This window comes from Arachis hypogaea, chromosome 5 (genome assembly GCF_003086295.3).
Source record: "Arachis hypogaea cultivar Tifrunner chromosome 5, arahy.Tifrunner.gnm2.J5K5, whole genome shotgun sequence".
NCBI lineage: Eukaryota > Viridiplantae > Streptophyta > Magnoliopsida > Fabales > Fabaceae > Arachis > Arachis hypogaea.
Genome location: NC_092040.1, coordinates 94,729,486 through 94,742,781, shown reverse-complemented (window position 1 = coordinate 94,742,781; position 13,296 = coordinate 94,729,486).

Here is a 13,296-nt window from a genome sequence, read left to right as displayed (position 1 = left end):
GAGAATGAGACTAAGGTGTCAACGGCGAAGCCTCCCCGCCCTATTCTTGAGCTATGGCAGCCTTCAATCTCACCAAGTTGGTCAACTTGCCAGCTATATAGACTGAAAAGGGGAAAAGAAGAACATATGTCTCAAACTCGGAAAGCAAAAATATACCAAAGAAAGCAGTTAAACACATACCAGTATAAGTCCGGCACGTCACCAGGTCACCTATGACGTCCCGAGGATTCAACGGCCGTTCCCCAAATATTGACCACAAAACATCAATGATGTCTTTGTTCTTGGGAGACATCCCCTCGTAAGTGACATGCGTCAAGTACGACGCATCAGTGCCGAAATTCTAGTACGTCGCAAACCGACGTTCTCCCTCCAGGGTCAACCAAAAGGGATGGTGCCCCCGAGCAGGGAGCACTTTAAAGCACTCCCCTTTAAACCCATGGAAAGAATCCTCAAATAATCCAAAAATTCACCGGTTCGGCTGAGCTTGGAACGACAGGTAACCCTTTTTATGTTTTTTCTCTTTAGTCAGAAGGGTACATAGAAAAAAGAATAAAAACACCTCCAAGTAATCACAAACCAAGTCAAAAGTCCAGATGGCCCCCCCAAATAGCAGGATGCAGCTATGACGACACCACCAAACACTGATTAAGTAGGACCTGTACAAAATTTGCGAAAAGGACCGCACCCCAGGCGCGTGAACATGGATTCGTAGACCCACATCCAATTTTAGGGGGAGTCAGGGTTTATATAGCACACCCTCTCATCCACCTCGGGAGCATGAGCTCATACTGATGCTACGCCTCACCACCTTACAAATAGCCCCCTTCATCACGAAGCTTTTGGAGGTCCGCCTCTATAACCCGCAATGACGTCCCCTACACATCAGAAGTCATCCAGTAATACATGTTAGGAACACCACCGGCCGGGACAACGGGAGTCCTGGGGCCTTACTCCTCCGTCATGCCAGTGAGGGTACCACCGTCAACCCTACTAACCAAACGAGAAGAAAACCATAAACTAAATGCACCCAAAGGACACCCTCCACACTGAGTTCTTGATCACATGACTAGACAAAAGCTCTAGCGATGGAGACTGAGCACCCTCACTCTCTTGCTCCTGGGGTAACTATTCTGGACCCGATCTCCGGGTCCTTCCTTGGAATAGTCACTAAACCCGGTTATCCTGGGTTGGGCCACCTTCCACGGCCCAAAGCAAATCAATAACCACTAATATTCTAACCCAACATTTAAATTCAAATCTCTCCCTTATCTTATCTGAACAAGATAAGATAAGATACCTACCTCAAGCTATATAAAAGAAAGTCAGAGGCCCTTTGGGTGCGTGACACAATCCTAATCTACACTTATACCTCTCAAATCTATTCTAACTTGGGTGTTGGAGTGTCTTTGCAGGTACCACCCCACTACTCCAAAAGTCCAACTCATCGCCATCAAGACTGACCGATTCGGAATCTCTCACACAACCCATACAAGTGATTTCTTGTACAATTACAAATCCAAAATTTCTTCAATTAATAATAAATTAACAAAGTAGGACATGAATAAAAATAAAGGATTGTAAAAAGTAATTTAAAAATAATTTTGGACTAGTTATTGATTAAAAATAGTTAATTTCTAAATTCTTTTTAAAACACAAATTGGTTCATTATTGAAAAAAAAATTTTTTTAGCAAAATTATAACTTTTAAAAAATTGAAATGTTATTAAAATTCAAGACCTTCTGAAAGTTTGTTCTGTGTTACAAAATAGTTACAAAATTTGGAAGAAAAAATTGACAACATAAAAAATATAAATAAATAGACAAAATGACAAATTAATCCGTAGTAAAAATAAAAGTGATACACATTTAATAACTTTTTTTTGGACTGATACAAACACTTAGTAACTTTAATGATCCTAAAAATATATTTATATATCAAGTTTTTTTTCAGTATTTTACCGTATTTTTTAATTCATTAAATTAAGTACTAATTTATCACAAATTATAAATTTATATAACAGTTTATTATTAATTAATAAGTTACTAATTGTACTATATTCACACAATGCGGATTCGAATATTTACACTTGTTTTTTTTGTCACTATCACACTCACACACAGGGGAGGGAAAAAGGATTGATTTCGAGAATCAAACAAGGGTGTGGTTATTCAGGAGACAAATGAGTTGCCATTGTGCTAAAACCTCGATCACACATCTAACAATTATTAAACGGATTAATAAACTAATCAGGATATCAATTCAAATATTTTTCTTTTTTGGCATTGCCAAATGGGTTATTTCTTATTTGTCCATTAAGCTATATATACACATTTAGTAACTTCTGCTGTTTTTTATCCTGAAACATTTCCTTCCCCCACATGGTCCACACCCTAATTTTATGATTCATTAGTCAGTACACATTGATTTAGACTCCAAGCCAGACCCATTATTCCGCCTTCAATATCTTTAGCTTTTTTCTGTTTAAGAATTCATCTGCCAATAAACCATAACTCAAAAGGCATATGTATCCCCTTTTAAATAAGAAATATGGGGTTTGAGTCTCCTCTCTTAAAAAAAAAACTCATCCGTGGCTGAGAAGTTGTTTGTCCCCAAAAGTGTCACGCCAGGCTCAATTTCCACCTGGGAAATAATTTTTTTTGGGCACGGCTGGAAAATAATTAGACATATATTATATGAAGAGTAGATCCTTTCAATTCTTAAAAAAAAATTGAGAGTGTAAAATGTGACTTCTAATTTTTTATTTTTTTTATATTTATTCTTAATTTTACTTATAAAATTAATAATAAAAGATCACACTTTATTCTCTGAATTGTTAAAAAAAATTGAGAAGATTTATTTTCTATTATATGTGTAAATGGGTGTGTGTGTGCTGTGTGACAAAAAAAAAAAAAGGAAAGAACTCATCCCGGACCTAAGCCCAGAACAAGAAAGCAAAAACGTAAAATAAATAAATAAACAATGACCCAAAACAATAGCTCCCATGCATGCTTTCCTCCTATTTAGGCGAAAAAGGTCATTACAAATTAATCCAAATGTGTCCTTTCACGTTTCTCTAGAACCCTGTCCAAAAAAAAAAGTTGAATAAAAAATTGAATATAAGTTTGTCCATATATAAACATATGCTGGACAAATTTTTTTTGATAAGATTTAATTACTTTGTAAATTTCTATAATTTTATTAAATTTTTAAATAAATTTTTATATATTTTTTAATTAAATTTTTATATTATTTAATTTTTTAATCAAGTTTTTATTAACGTTAAACATAAAAAAATATTAGTAAAGTATAAATTAAATTATTTACACATATTCCTCAAAAATTAAAAAAAAAAATTAAAAACATTTTTCAAACAGCATCTTCAATACTATTCAATTTAACAAAAATCAACTTTGTGCAAACAAGATTAATTTCAAACAAACCAATTTTAAACAGATTGATCTCAAATAAACCACCTTCAAAATCAGAATAATTGTTACACCTAAAATCAAAGTGTACTAATAGAAACAGAGAGCGCGCGACAAAGTAGCACTAATAGCAATTGTTACTCCATTTTCGCCGCTGAACCACTTCATAACGGAGTTCCTTTAATTTGGAAAATTTTAGAAAATTCAATTTATTCATTGGTCCTTCTAACAAATTTGATGAAAGATCTAATGTCACCAAATTTGAGAGAATTTCTAGAGTTTCAAGCAAATCACCAATTAGAGAATTTGAAGCAAGATTTAATACCTGAAGGTTTTTCAAGGATCCAAAACTCTTTGAAATTGTCCCATTAAGTTGGTTATGACCGAGGTTTAACGTCCTCAAGGATGATAAATTCGCCAATGATGATAGAATAGGACCTGTGATGGTGTTGTACTGAGATCCAAGATTTCAAGATGCTCAAGCTTGCCTAATGAATCTGGAAGTTTCCCACTAAGTTGGTTTTCTTGTAAGACAAGACTCTGCAAGTTCTGAATTCTTGATAGCATCTTCGGGACTTCACCCTGAAGAAAGTTACTGCGCAAATCGAGCTGCACAAGAGTTCTACTCAGATTAGAAATCCATGAAAAGATCCCTTGATCGAGATTGTTGTTTGAAAGATCAAGCACTTGGAGATTTGTGAAGTTGGCCTTCCCTTTTGATGGTGCTAAGTTATCAATTTGACAATTCTCCAAGTGCAATTCTGAAAGGGAAGGAAGTGCACCAAAAACTTGAAAAACCAATCAAGTTCTTTATGTAGGTTTGTACTACTCAAATCAAGGTGTTGTATTAAAGAAAGGGTTGAAATCCAATTAAGGTTACCAACTTGAAAGATTTCCTAGCTGATAAGGGATTAGTCTCATGAACCCACTTAAGCTGAGGTCCAAGTATCATAGTCCCTTCATTGAGCCAAAGAAGCTTGGTATTTAAGTATGAACAGAATAGTTCAAACTCAAATCCAGGTTAATCAAAGATTCTAGTTCAAGTAAGGAAGGACTAATCTCACCACTCTACTCCATGTAAGGCGAGTTGAGAGGGGTGCTGAGATTGAGTCCCACGACTCGGCCGGTAATGTTGTTGCAACGAACTCCTAGCCATCTGCAGCAGTCCTTTTCATTAGACCATGACGAGAGCCTGTTAAAAGGGTCTGAGAGTTCATGCTTGAAGCTGAGGAGTGTATTCCTTTCTTTCTCATTACATATGTCATGTTTAGCCCTTTTGCCATGCATAAACTGAAGTGAAGGAAGTATTAAACCAATTTCCATCAACCCAACATATTAACAACACAAAAGATATTTAATAAGTAGTTGAGAGTTAGTAATTAGTAGACAAATATTTATTTAGTTGGTAATATCCTTATAAATAGCATGACTCTTGGCGTCAACATGTTCCGGAAAAGCACAAATTTTTGGTCTGGCTATGTCTTCGAGAGGCTCTTCCTAGTGCTGCATTTTGTTTTATAAGGGGTATTTCACACACGGATAGCTATTCACAATGTTTCTCAGTTAAGGAATCGGTTTTACATTGTATTCGGAATTATCCAAAAGCCCAACTAGTTTGGCAAGCTTTAGGGATCTCCGATCAACCAGTGGATTTGATGAGTTGGTTCTTACATAACAGCAAACAACGCCCCTTTAGATTTAGATTCTTTTCTGGTCTCTGGTGGATTTGGCATTCGAGGAATAATAAGATCTTTCATCTTCATGAGCATTGGACCACAAACAAGGTAATTGGTATGACTTTGTCCTTGGAAAAAGAGCTCCGAAATATTTTTGAGTTGCAACAACTGTCTATCCCCTCCACCATTAGTGGCTCTTGGATTCCTCCCTCAGTGGGTACCTTGAAGATTAATTGTGATGCTAACTATCCTGGTAATGGTGCTCGAGTTGGTTTTGCTTGTGTTAGCAGATATTGGAAGGGAATGTGGCAACGAGGCTGGGAACAATTGAGAGTCTTAGCATTTTGTAAGGAGAGTTGTTTGCTATTTGGAGATGCTTTCTTTTAGCATGGGACTCGGAACAGGACAAAAAGACATATGTGAGACAGACTGTGTGGAGGCTTTTACTATTGCCAATAATTTACAGGATTACTCTGAGTTTATTGATAATTTGGTGTTAAAAATTCGAGATATCATGTCTTGGAAATGGCGTGCTGATCTTCAGTTGATCTTGAAAGATGCAAATACAGTACATCATAGCAAAGACTGCAATAAGGACCATTTCTCGACAAAAAAATGTTAGATAAGAAATGGATCAAAAATTTATAAAGATGTGTACTTAATTTTCGTTTTCAACATAAGAACCCGTGTTTTAAATGATACATAAATTTGTTTAGGTTTAATTATTCTATAAATTTCTATAATTTTATTAAATTTTTATATTTTTTAATTAAAATTTTATATTATTTAATATTTTTAATTAAATTTCTATTAACGTTAAATATAAAAAAAAATTAGTGAAGTATAAATTAAATTATTTAACCATATCTTACGCTTATATTATAGTTCAAAAAGTATAAAAAAAATTAAAAAAATTTTTAAACAGCATCTTCAATACCATTCAATTGAACAAAAATAAACTTTCTGCAAATAAGATTAATTTGAAACAAATCAATTTAGAATAATTTTAAATAGATTAATTTCAAATAAATCACCCTTAAAATTAGAATAATTGTTACATCTACAATCAAAGTGTACTAATGGAAAAAAAAGAAAATGCAACAAAAAAATACTAACGACGAACTGTTACTCCATTTTCGCCGCTGATGAACCACTTTATATTTATCGTTGATGGTCACCTCCACCACTGGCGAAAAGGAACATTGAGAAAAATCAAATTGAAAATTAGGATTCTCGTCTCAATAAAAATACAACAAGGGTTTGGAATTTTTGAATAAAAAAATAATAAAGATATGTTTGAAATTTTAAAAATATTGAAGTGTCTTTCATTAAGTTTTTTATCCTTAATTTTAAAATATTTATTTTTTTAATAAAATATTTTATTATCTCAATTTTTTTTTTACTGTAGGGACTAATTTAAAAAAGTTCTTGTATAGATGATTGGCTCTATCTATAGTTAATTAGATCTTTGGACTTTTATGGTTTAATTATTGACCAAACTAACTCTTCTTTTAATTAGATGTTTATTAGGACAATAAAAAAAAAATAATAATAATCTCATACTTCTATCACCATTTATCTCTATAAGATAGACTATAACTCTACAAGTTCTATTTCTATTTTATTTAAAGCTTTCAGTAAACATGGTACGGTGAAGCTTCATCGTCTCAGAGACTTCTCTATATTTTGTATTCTCCTCATCTATTTTATTTATCTATTTTATTATTATATAAAAATCGATTTCCACACTTAATGATGAAATGACATGGCATGTTTATGAGAATATTTCTCGATTTATTTCTTTTAACTCATTAAATATAAGTTATTACGATAAACTAACTATATCAACTAATTAATTTGATTAGATATTTAAATATCATATAATTTATTATAATTTATATCAATTTAATTTGATAATATTTTTTAATTTATTTATTTTAATATTTTATTAATATTTTTTAATTTAATTCTTTTAATTTATTAAACCAAAATGATTGTGTGTACTAATTAATTAATTTGATTAATTTATTAGTCATTAAATAATAAATTTATGAATAAAATAGACAACTGAAATATTTTCAACTAATAATCAAATTAAATCAAATTAAATAATATATATTAAGCTAAATTCAAATAATGTGAATTAAAGACTAAATTAAAATAAGATAATTTTTTACTTATTCAAGTTGAGTGCAATAAATACAAATTAATTTGGCTAGATAATCATAGTTGTCTGATCTACTATATATAGATGGCCACACAAAATTATAAGAATCATAATGTTTATTACTCTTGCTATTTCAACTCTTCTTTTCTTCTTATTTTTTTCTTTATGTATAATTTCTTTTATGTATAAATGTACCCAAAATGAGAAAGTACGGATGAGTGTTTTATTGATTGTTTGTTTGATGAATATATCTCAATTTAGGCATTCTACTAATGTGGATGGAAGTTGACCTGTAGCAATTCAAAGTGGCCAATGTATTTTTTTTATAATATTAGATAGAAGAATATTTGTTAAAATGAATATACCCATTGTAATTAATTATTTTTCAATTGTTATATTTTAATGTTAGTCATGTAAATTCTTTGAAGGCATAAGATAATAAAATAGGTTGACTTTAATATCATTAGAAGCTAAATTTAATAGTTCAAACAAACACCACTAATTATGTTAAAAAAATAATTTACAATAATAATATAATTTACATATTACTTTTTTTGAGTAAATTTATTTCAAAATGTAGAAATTAGACTCCATTACACTAAAAGTTTAAAGGTAATATAGAATTTGACAACAAATTTAACACTCATTAAGGGAATAAATTTATTTATAGCTATTTTCTAATTAAAAATAATAACAATACTTATGAAAAAATATTAATGTCATCATTCTTGTTAATTAAATCATAATATTAGGTAGTTGATAGTTTCATAGGCAAAAATTATTAAGTAATTACGTAAAAATTAGCAACGAACAAGCAATAAGAATTTAGAAAAAATCTATTATATAATACCAATTTTATAATTAAAATATGTCTCATATCATATTCTCATATATTCTATTTATTATCTATTCTATTATATAAAAATCAAGTTTCTGCACTTAATGATGACGTTGACGTGACATGCATACTTATAAGAGTGTTTAGCGATTTGTTTCTTTTAACTCATTAAATACAATTTATTATGATAAATCAGCTATATCAACTAATTGATTTGATTAGATATTTAAATATCACATAATTTATTATAATTTATATCAAATTAATTTGGTAGTATTTTTTAATTTATTTTTTTAATGTTTTGTTAGTATTTTTTAATTTATTAATTCAAATTATTTATACTAATTATCTATATTAATTAATTAATTAGATTAATTAATTAATCATTAAAATAACAAATCTATGCATAAAATAGGTTCTCAATATATTTTTCACTAATAATTAAATCAAATCAAATCATATATATTGAGCTAAATTTAAATTATGTGAATTAAAGACTAAAATAAAATAAGATGATTTTTTACTTATTCAAATTGAATTCAATAAATAAAATTAATTTTGTTAGATAATCATAGTCTTCTGGTCTTCTATATATAGATAGCCACACAAAATTATAAAAATCATCATTTTTATCACTTTTGTTATTTCAACTCTTTTTTTATGTATAAATATACTCAAAATGAGAAGGTATGGATGAGTGTTTTATTAATTGTTTGTTTGACAAATATTATAGTCTGAAAATGTCTCAATTTAGGCATTCTACCGTTGTCGATGGAAGTTGAACCGGTAGTTGTAACAGCCCAGACCACCCGCTAGCACGATATTGTCCGCTTTGGCACATAAGGCCTCACGGTTTTGCCTTTGACGATAGGGATGATAGCCGAAGCCCCCCCACACTCACTCATCAAAACGCGTCATGTTAGGGAGAGGTATCCACACCCTTATAAGGTATGCATCGTTCTCCTCCCCAACCGATATAGGACCTTACAATCCACCCCCTAAGGGAGCCCAGCGCCCTCGCTGGCACATCAATCCGGGCTCTGGCTCTGAGAAACTGTGCCGTTTCTCACGGATTTGTCAGGGAGCTCCTGAGGACTTTGCTGAGTGGAAATGCATTAAGTATGAAGGAGGCCTTCGGAGCGACATTCAGAGCTTTGTAGCACCTATGGAGATCTGGGTATTTTCTGAACTTGTGAACAAGAGCCAGATAGCTGAAGAATGTGTGAGGAACGCAGCTGTGGCAAAGAATGATAACCGGGAGTTCCACCGAAGAGATCACCATTAGAATTTAGCACCAAGGAGTTAAGAATTCAAGAGGACTGAGAACTACCTACCCAATAGGCAGCATAAAAACAAGCAAGGTTTGTGTTATCGGTGCGGATCACCCAGGCATCTAGTTAAGGACTGTCCTAATCCACGTGGTGGAAACTCATGATGCAGATAGATCACAATCACCAGGTTAAGGTAAATACAATGATTGGATTTGAGAAGCAATGAATTATTCTAGGATACCATGATTACTTATAGTCTAAGATAGAGAAGAAAGACCTAGGTTAAAACTTAGAACCAAACTAAATCGTTCCGAATAGAGTATTATTGTCAAAGCCTGCAAAGTTTAGTGAAGTTTTTAGTTAGCGTTGGATGAATAATCAAGACTCTTAGAGATAAGTGAATCAGGGAAATGAAACAATAGTCTATTCACGTAAGAGGGCCCAAGATGATGGTGGGTCATAAGAAGGAAAAGGTAAACTGAAACTGATACCTGAAATTTTATTTGCATAGAGGAAGTGAGACATCACACTAATCCATACTATCAAATTTTTTGGTCCGGTTTTCTTTCTTGAGATGCGCCTAAATTCTTCTTCTTGTGCATTCTATTATTTTGATACAACTTTGATTTACCGTATATAAAACTCTTTCTATTTTCTCACGAACATTGTTCACACTATTCATTTGTCTTTCAAGCTTAATATTTCTTTGAAAATCAACTCGAGCCTATATTAGTATTGCGTATGAATCCCGGCTGTAACCAGAGAGACATTTATTTCTTAGAGCAAGACCTTTGAATGCAAAACAAACCTGTGACATTACCAGAATAGATGCAATGAGGTACATCGTGGGAATGAATTACCAGGATTAGATGAAAGCCTTTGAGCCATAGAAAGAAGATTGACCTTCATGCCAATGCTTGTATCACTTGAGCCTAGCAAACCGTTTAGGGAATGACTACGATGTATTATTGAAAAACTTAAGATGCATGCGGATGCAACGTCGTGAGGTTGTGATAGACGCCCTAAGCAAGAAGTTTCTAAAAGATTCTTGGACGTGTAACGAGATAATAAGGAGCTGTCAAAGATGTCAAAGTTTGGTAAATAAAAGTGAATTAAGAAGAGATTTATATGTCCAATGCCGGAATAAAAATCGTAGAGTCAAGGACTGAGGGAGCACAAAAATAGTGACAAGGAACTACTAAAAGTATTAAAACCTGTTGAATCAAGAAGATATCGAGAAGGAGTTATATGTTTAAATTGGAAATTGAGACGAGAAATTACTGTCTGAAACTTACGAGAAAGGATTTTTAAAGTTACCGTGAAGCTGCCAAGACGTACCATGAATCAAAGAAGATGTTTTTGGGTTATCAGAAATAAAGAATAAAGTGGCAATGCATGTAATGGCATGTTGAAGCATGAGAAAGTAAAGGAGGACCATCAGAAACTATTCGAAATGCTGCAACCATTGAAGATTCTACATCGGAAGTAAGGAAGAGTAATTATCGATTTCGTATTAGATTGTCGAGGACTAGAGGAGAAGATGGAGCTTCACAAAGCCCTAAATACTACCGTATTGATAAAAACTGGAACATCAAACGTCTTAGTTCCTGAATTTGACAGCCGAGGCAATGGAGAAGAAGTTACACAAATCTGAATTAGAATTCTCACTATGGAAGCTATTCCGAAGGTTACCTAAAACTGGAGGTTGATCTCGGATGAGATCTTCTGTACTGGTCGGTGCTAACGTGTCCGGCTGGTGGGAGACGGCCGGAGCTGTTGTGTCCGACTTGTTGGACTTGGTGGTGGTGCTGATTCCTTTGTCCCCGGAGGGTGGGGGTACCTGCAAGGGACTCCGATGCTTAAGTTAGTGACAAACCCCATTTTGAGGGTTTATCTTGTGCTGATTTCAGGAGTTTTATCAATGATTCCACACACTTTCTGTATGAAAATACAAGGATTTGAATTCCTTTCCTAGTTTTGCCCCATGGATGAAAACATACTCATTTTGCATTAAAATAGACACATTGCTAATCCTCTCTCGATGCCATTCGATGCCGTGACCCGTGTGTTAAGTGGTTCCAGAATACAGGGCAGGGATGGACCGGAAGAGAGAAGGGGGATGGGAGCAAAGGAAGAGAGCAAGAGAATTAAGCCTTGGAAATCCCAGCATGGGCGCGTGCGCGCACTTGACGCGTCCACGTGGATAGAACAACTAGAAGCCGAAGCCAAGAGTCGAGCCACGAGTCGGCTTGCGTAGCGGCTAAGCCATGATCTTCTTGGGCGCGCACGCGTACGTCACGCCTCCGCGTACATTCCAAAATGCATCTGTGGCGCGCGCGTGTACCTTGCGCGTGCGTGCCGATGTTCGAATGTGATTTTTTTAGAAGCCACGTGACTTAGGCGTGGAGTTGGTTGGGGATCCCATTTTTTTGGGGAATGCCTTGGCGGGAAAAGTTTAAGAAGACCAGAGGAGCAAGGGTCAAAGACACTTGGTTCATTTTCTAGTTTATAGATATTTTGAGGGATAGTTAGTTACACTCTTGGAGGAGGAGAGAGAGATCTCAAGCTCTTACTAGGGTTCTTCTTCATTAAAATTCTGAATTTTCACTCACTCTTTGGTGAGATCCATTGCAATTCTCACTTTACTTTGTTCATGTAATAGATTTTCTTCTCCAATTTCAAGTTGTAGTTGTAATTGCTAAATTCTCTTAGATCTAGAATTCAACTTTATGATTTTGGATTTCATTAATACTTTGAGATTTTGATCCTCATTGTTGCTCTTTGATATTTGTTGTTAGTTCCTTGTGTTGCAATACCTTTAATTCTACTTTTTTTCTCATTTTACTATGACTCTCTTTCTTGCTCATCAAATGTTTGATAAAATGTCAACACTAGTTATGGAGTAGAAAATTCTCACTTGGCATAGGGTTGGACCATTGGAAGAAGTTGAATAGTTGTGTCAATTGTTGATTTGGAATTAGGGATTGCTAATTGACTTGGAGTGCACTAAAGCTAGATTCCCATGAGGTGAAGCTAGGACTTGTGACTCAAGTTGATTACCTTCATTTGACTTTCCTCTATACCTAGGGGATAACTAAATGAGGCATGGCCTAATTGTTATCTTCGTTGAAAGAACTATAAGGATATGAATTCAATTGCCAACCCTAAGCCAAGTCCTTTAATGATTGATTGCTTGTTTCCTACTACTTTGCTAAAACTTTCAAAGAACCTTAACAAATCTTTCTAATCAATAAGATGCACATTTTAGCAATTCCAAGGGAGGACGACTCGGGAGACTAGTACTCTCGGATATAGATTGTAGGATTGTTTGGTACGAAATTTGAGTGTCGATTAGACTATACTCACGATCATATTCATCCTTGAATTCTACATTGGCATGCTAAATTTCGTTTATCAGTTAGCAAGGGTATTAAGCAGGTATTGAGTAGAATCAGAGTGTGAGTTATACCTGGGTGCTCCAGTGTATTTATAATGGTAAGAAGTGACCTTTCTGGATAAGATAAGTTAGTTATCTTATCTTATCTTATCTTTAGGTGAGGTCAGCTTATCTTCAACGGAACCGCCTTTATCTCTGTAGGCTGGGATTGCCTCTGGATTTGGGTCGTGTTCCTCTATTTGGGCCCTTTATTGGGCTTTCCTGTCGATTTGGCCGAGCTCTTTTGAGAAGAGGTCGGATAGTCTGACCTGAAGAGGTCGGTTGCATTGTCGCTAAACATCCCGGGTCGGTCAGCTCGACCTAGGGTATGAACAGTGCCCCTGCTTGAGCTCGGTTTTCTTGTTTGAGGTCGAGTCTTTTGACGTCGGTCCTTCTTTTAGTGAAACCGAGTTCAAGCATTTTGTCGATTTCTTCTTTTGTAGATATTTGAATGTAGAACGTTTTCCTCTAAAAGCGCGCGCT